At 46.8% G+C, this 6366-nt stretch overlaps 1 long non-coding RNA gene across 1 annotated transcript; it reads left to right on the plus strand.

The window, feature by feature from the left end:
* Window positions 1-791: 791 nt before the first annotated feature.
* LOC109296726 lies at window positions 792-6360 on the plus strand. Its single transcript, XR_002097035.1, has 3 exons — window positions 792-1412; window positions 3104-3136; window positions 5895-6360. It is a non-coding gene; the product is annotated as an uncharacterized LOC109296726 (long non-coding RNA).
* The last annotated feature ends 6 nt before the right edge of the window (window positions 6361-6366 follow it).

A 6366-nucleotide genomic window follows, 5' to 3' on the forward strand; every position in this document is an offset into this window, starting at 1 on the left:
TGCCATGCAAGTCTCTGGTCATATGGGTAGCCCTTCTCTGGATTGTCTCAAGCTTTACCACGTCCTCGTTAAGGTGCAGAGCGCAGAACTGGACGCAGTACTCTGGCTGTAGTCTCACCATGCTGAGAAGAGCCAAGTTGAGCAGGAGAATCACTTCTTTGCAATGGTTTTGCTGGAGATGCTTCAATTGATGCCTGCCAGCATATTGTTGGCCCTGCTGGCTACAGCATCGCACTGCCGGCTCATGTTCATACTGTGGTCAGTTATTACCCTCGGGTCTTAGTGACAGGTGATGGGGGATCTTCAGTCCTGTTGCCTGATGAGAGGCAGCATTTGCACAAGCACCCATGTCACAAGTGTTGCCTGTCAGCAGCAAGGGGTGCAGGGCCCCAGAGCCCCTCTGCACCAATCTCCTCAACAGCGGGCAGGCGTCGTGGCCGCAGCAGGGCCTAGCAGCCAGGCCTGCAGTGGTTTCCCCTCCCCTGTGCCCCAAGACAGACAGTTACACAAACACCCATGGCACAAGTTTTCCTTGTTCACAGCTTGAGGTGCAGTTTCCCCTAAACCCCTGTACCGATCTCCTGGAAACTTTGCATGCTTCGTGGCCTCAGCAGGGGCTAGCATGCTTGCAGTTTTGACCCCACTGTGTGTTAACACATACATGTATCATGAGTTTTACTTTCAAGATTTTGGGGTACAGTATCCCTGAACTCTCTGCACCTACCTCCTTGAAACATGGCAAGCTGTGTTGCTTCAACAGGGGCTACCATTCCTGTAGTTTTGACCCCGCTGCAGCTTCACCCATGCACGTGACATGAGTTTTGCTGTGAAGATTTTGGGGTGCAGTTTCTCTCACTCCTCGGCATCTATCTTCTGAAATCGTGGCACGCTTCATGCCGTTAGAAGGGACTACCTGCAAGTTTCATTGAAATCAGGCCAGAAATGACACAATTATAGCCTGTTGACCTTCCCCATTATAGCCTATGGGTGAAACGTCAATACAGGGTCAAAACGGCAAAACGTTTCGACAGAAAGGAACAGAAGAGCCATTTCGACTTGAGACAGATGTCAAAATGAAACACTGTTCTGTTGAAATGTCCAAGCGCTGGTCGAAACAGAGTGTTTCCATTTCGCACGGCCCTACTCCCTGGTCACCGCAATTTAGAGAGTGACTTAGAGATTTGACAGCACTTTGATGGATGAGGTCTGTATGGATTTACTAACATGAAAAGACAGTGTCCCAGTTAGTCCAGTTGCCCCATTTGTGTCCAGTATCACTCTGGTCATTCCTGGCTTTTGCTTGGGCCAGATGCTCGTCATCCAAGAATCCTTTTACAGCTGCATTTGTTCAGATAAATGCTCATCACTATTTCTCTTCATTTCAGGGTGGAAAAGAGCTGTGATCTGTCCAGGTAATGAAAGTTCATATTGAATCAATGGTCTCTTCCTGTTATTTCAGTTCCCTTTGTTTCCTTTCCTGTCAAATTCTTAGGCTCACTAATAGTTTGTGGCAAGAAGTGCTTTTTATTAAAGTCAAAGAACTCAAAATCTCCTGTGGCCAGATTTTTTCTGAAGGGACCTAAAAGTCCCCACCACACACAGCACTTTCTGATTCCCCTTGTGAGTGGAAATGGCAGGTTTTAATCATGTAAGTGCCAATTCGTCTTTTGCACAAGTAGAAATACAATTTCCCCTGGTAGCCTGGACCTGTAACTATACCTGTGTCGTCTGAGCATGTGCAGCAGGCTTTGTATTGGCCAGGGAGGTGCACTGCTACATATGTGTGTCCCTTCTGGATGTGTATTGGTGTTTACACCTTGAAAATAAGCGATGGCCAGGACTACCTGACCAGCAGGTTTCAAACTGCACAAGACAGGGGCAGCACTCTTGTATTTTAGCTCCTACATTTGCCTGCTTAGGACACTTGTTCATGAAACCAGAGATCTGGGTGCTAGGTGCCCTTTACCCCAAAAGGATTTGAACCTCTTTCTCTCTCTGATTTCCAAGTACAGCACTTTAATCATCATAGCACCATTCATGCATTACCCCAGGTTACTTTAGTCACTTCTTCTGAAACTGGCCTCCGAAACAGGAGAGATAGAGACGTGCAGCCAGGAGAGAAAGAGCAAACTAGCTATGTGGGACTCGGTGAAGTGGCTGCAGCTGCCCAGGAAGGGATAGGGCCCTGCATTCTAGCCTGGACCCTTGTCCCTAATGGGTCTAAAATCTCTCTGCTGTGTGGCTCTCCAGGGGAACAGTGCGTAATATGAATACATGAAATCACTCGCACATTGAAAATATCCTCAATTTTTGGCTCCTGCAAAGAACTAGTCACCAAGAAGCAGCATCTATCCTGTCTTTGACAGCTTGTCTGGCTCAAGTAGATGCTTGTTGGAAGAGGTAATAGGAACTTGACAAAGAGGCCTGTAGGTCAGTAATGATATGGACGCAATTTTGAGGAGAGGCTTTTGTTTAGTCTTGGACTGATACATGCCTAAGTCAGTTGGATAGTTCTGAACATTGTACCCACAGCCCATAATTTCTTGTCTCTTCTCTGGTGCTGTTTAAGCACATTGACCCCCTTTCCTCACAGTGGTGCCCTGTCTGCATGGACAAACACTTGCCAGAGAAGGCAACTTTGAAGAAGAACGTCCAGATCCCCTCCTATGTGACAGTTCCCCCAGAAGGTTTATAGCTTATTACATGGAAGTAGAAGAAAACACTCTTCTGCCACCTGCCACAATTACTCACTGGGCCTACACCTTCCTGGTTTTAACTCAAGGTGCAATTTTCTATTATATGAAAGGCAACTGGAGCAGGTCTTCGTCAGTAATCTTGTTGTGCTTCTTAAGAGTGTGTGTAGGGACAGTATTCTTTAGTGTCAACAACTATGTCAGGAATAGTAATCTAAGAAAAATCAAAGACTGATATGTGTGTGGTCCTCTGATAGAAAACCTGTCGCAGAGTCTGTGTCTCGGTTATTAATTATGACACACTGAAGTTTTAGATCTATTTTGTCCCAATGTGACATTGCAGGCAATAATGCATTGTTTATACATCTCTTCTAATGAGTTCTCATGTCTGATTCTGTGGTTGCTTTCAGGGCTGGGACAAACTGCACCGCTTTTGGAAAAAGGTACAATGTTCAGATTATATCAATTGCCAAGTCTCTCCAGCACTGGGAACCTAATTAATTTAGATCCTTTAATAGATTAATACTATTGAGATTAATATATTTATTAATTGTTATTTAAGAGCAATATATGTGTTAATAGCTGATGAACAGAATGAATGGAGATGTCTCCTCTGGCATTTCGAGACCAGTACTGGTGGATGGCAGGGAGGGTAATGAATATAGGAATAAGGAAAAGGTCACTCTACATATATCTAGGGTTTAAGGCTCCCCTCCTATAGTATTAAGTTAATCCTCTGCTGGAGATAGGACACTGGACTACATGTATCATTGGTTTGACTCAGTATGGCAGTTTTTATGTTCTCGTGTTCTTATTGAGTGTGCAAACACATAACAATTGAACAGTTCCAACATTTCACGGGCTGTGGACTGGTTCACAACTGTTGTTTGTCAGAGATGCCCACATGTACAGTGCCCTAGCATTCAAGGTAAGACGGTTATCCTTTAAGCACTGAAGTGCTGTGGTTCTAACAAACAGGGCTGGGGCAGAGTGAGCACCCAGCCCAGAATGTCTCAGTGGGTGGGTTGAATGGAGCTAATCAATGAAGGAGGGGGAAAAAAGAGGGGGACAACAGTATTCTGGCCATATACCACTGTAGCCAGTTACAGCAGTGGGAGCAGGGAGGAGGTGGGAGGAGCAATGCAATGTGGGATGTCTGGAGGACTGACCAAACCGTTGTCACAGACCATTTGGTGTCTGCTGAACCAAAGTCCAGTGAACTGATTCAAAACAACGCTTGATTTTCTATTGGGACAATTCACCAGTTCCAGAACGTTTTATAACCACTTTAACAGTCTGTTTTAAATTCATTAAGATGCATTCAACCTAGTCTAAGCCTAGCAACAGACATTGCCAAATTGAAAGGGATCACATTAGACACTCATCTGCTTTACTGAATGACACACATTGCCCATTGTCCCACATTTGGTCTCCTGCCTGATGTGGGAGAGCAGGGGATGTGTTCCCTGTCCCTCTGCCTCACATCAGGTCCTGCAGTGACACAGATGCTAGAGAGTCCCTGGTGCCCTGTGCCCCCTTGTCCAGATCCACCCTGACCCATGCTTCAGGCAGAGGCACAGTGCAGGATGGGGTGGAGGGAGAGGTGGGTGCAAGAGCCAAGGTATCTCCACTGTGGGTCAGCATGGTCCAGGCCTGGAGGTGAAGGGCACAGGAGATTACACAGCTCCTGTGCCCCCTACACTGGGACTCGCACTGGTCTGTTCCTCTGAATGGGCCAGTGCAGCACCCAGCACAGCTCGCGGGGTGGCAGCCCCAGGTCACACAAAACTAAGAGTAAAGGCACAAAGCACACAGTATTCCCTGAATCCCGTGCCTCCACACTGCGACACACACTGGTTTCACCACTTACAGGGATGTGCCCCAGGCCTCCCTATACATGGAGAAAACTAGGCAGGTCCCTCAGTGGCCTGAAGGGTTCTGGACTGGGCCATTGAACCCTCCTCAGGCTGCCAGAGCACCTGCCCAGGGTGAAGAATGTGTTTCTGCCCTAAATGTTACATGTGTCCATGCCCAATACGATAGATCCCAATCTGGCAGTGGGTGGGGATGTCACACCTCATGACAGGACTCTCATATCCTCATGCATTTCAAAGCACACCATGAGATGTGGCAGGCTGTGACACAGTAATGCATCTGCATGGGACTGCACCTCCTCCTCCAGACCCTTCTTTGCCTGTCTCCTGCAGAGATATCTGAGAGGTCCTGCCCCCTTCCTCCTGATCTCCCCCTTCCTCCAAATTCCCTACAATACAGAACAGCCCTACAAATACAGAAATTGGAGAATGGGGAATATAGGGTTTAAGATGAAATCAAAGAGAGAGCCAGAAAAGTATGGGTATTTCAAGCAACAAAGCAGGGTGAGAAAGGAGAAATAAAATATACACAATAATAAAGGTGCTAGGGAGAAAGACACTGCAGTGAGAAAACATGACAGGGCAAAGGCTGGAAGGTGTTAGTATTGTGGGGCCAGGATCAAAATAGTTTGGGGTGGAACAACAAAAAAACATATTTGAGGCTGACAAGGAAGTCGGAGGACAGAGCAGGAAGCTGCCTGCTGAATAGACCTGGACAAAGGGGCATTGGAAGGGACTGGAGTGGGCCAGGGTGGCTGAGAGGAGAAGTTTTGTGAGCTCCTGTTTGCACATTCATAAACCAAGAAAAATTTGTCTAAACTGCAAGTTTTTGGTCTATCTCTACTTCCTTCCTCTGCTGTCTCCTCCTACCCAGTGCTGCTATCTCTTCCTTTTTGTGATCTCTTCCCTTGTGTGTCTGTTCACTTTCCCGTAGCTTTTGCTCCTTTCCTCCCGCTTTTTTGCTCCCCAAAGTTTGCTTGTCATCACAATGAGTGGTGATTAGGGAGAGGAAGAATCCAGCTTTTCTCTCCTGCAGTCATCCACCCTGTCCATGCATGGATGTGACTCTCCTTTTATGTCCATTGTTCCCTGCTGGGGACACAGCAGTTCTTGAAACAGCCCCTGACTTGTAGGGACTGTTTAGGGACTACTCCTCTCGATCATATTGCTACAGGCCCAAACAGATGGAGCAGACATTTGCATAAAGGGATCTCTTACCATGAGTTAGAAGAGGAGATGAGCTGCTATAATTTCAGTAGTTTTGGGTGTGCTTTCCTTTTCCAGCCAACCATCATGATATAGTCTTTCATCTTTCCTCATTTATTAGAGGATGGACACTTGATGCCCAAAAGTTTATCCAACAGCTCTTCCAAATAGAGAGTCAAACCAATAAGAGATACCACAAAACATTGTTGCCTCCTGAACCGGCAGAGCTCCAACAATACTCCAACTCTCTTTATTAAGACACCAAGTACGTTCCTGGCTTTTAACACAATTACCTTCTATTCACATAAGTCACTTATGGCTTCCTCACTCCCACTTCCCCACACATCTCTCCATTTTTGTCTTAAGCCCTTCCGGTTTGTGTATGTATTTCACTCCCTCCCATCTGCTATGCCATAGGCTGTATCTTGCTGGAGTGGGAATGTCTCTCTGGGAAATGCCCCCAAAGTATGAGAGCGGGGAAGGTTTAACAAGGTGGGTTTGAATACAGGCAGGGGATAGTGCAGGGGGAGATGAGCTGTATCCATGCTCTCCCCTTCACACCCTCTGCTGGGCTCTCCTCAGCCCCAGGGTCT

The sequence above is a fragment of the Gavialis gangeticus genome, unplaced genomic scaffold (genome assembly GCF_001723915.1).
Source record: "Gavialis gangeticus isolate Ggan-Ray unplaced genomic scaffold, GavGan_comp1, whole genome shotgun sequence".
In the NCBI taxonomy this organism is placed as follows: domain Eukaryota; kingdom Metazoa; phylum Chordata; order Crocodylia; family Gavialidae; genus Gavialis; species Gavialis gangeticus.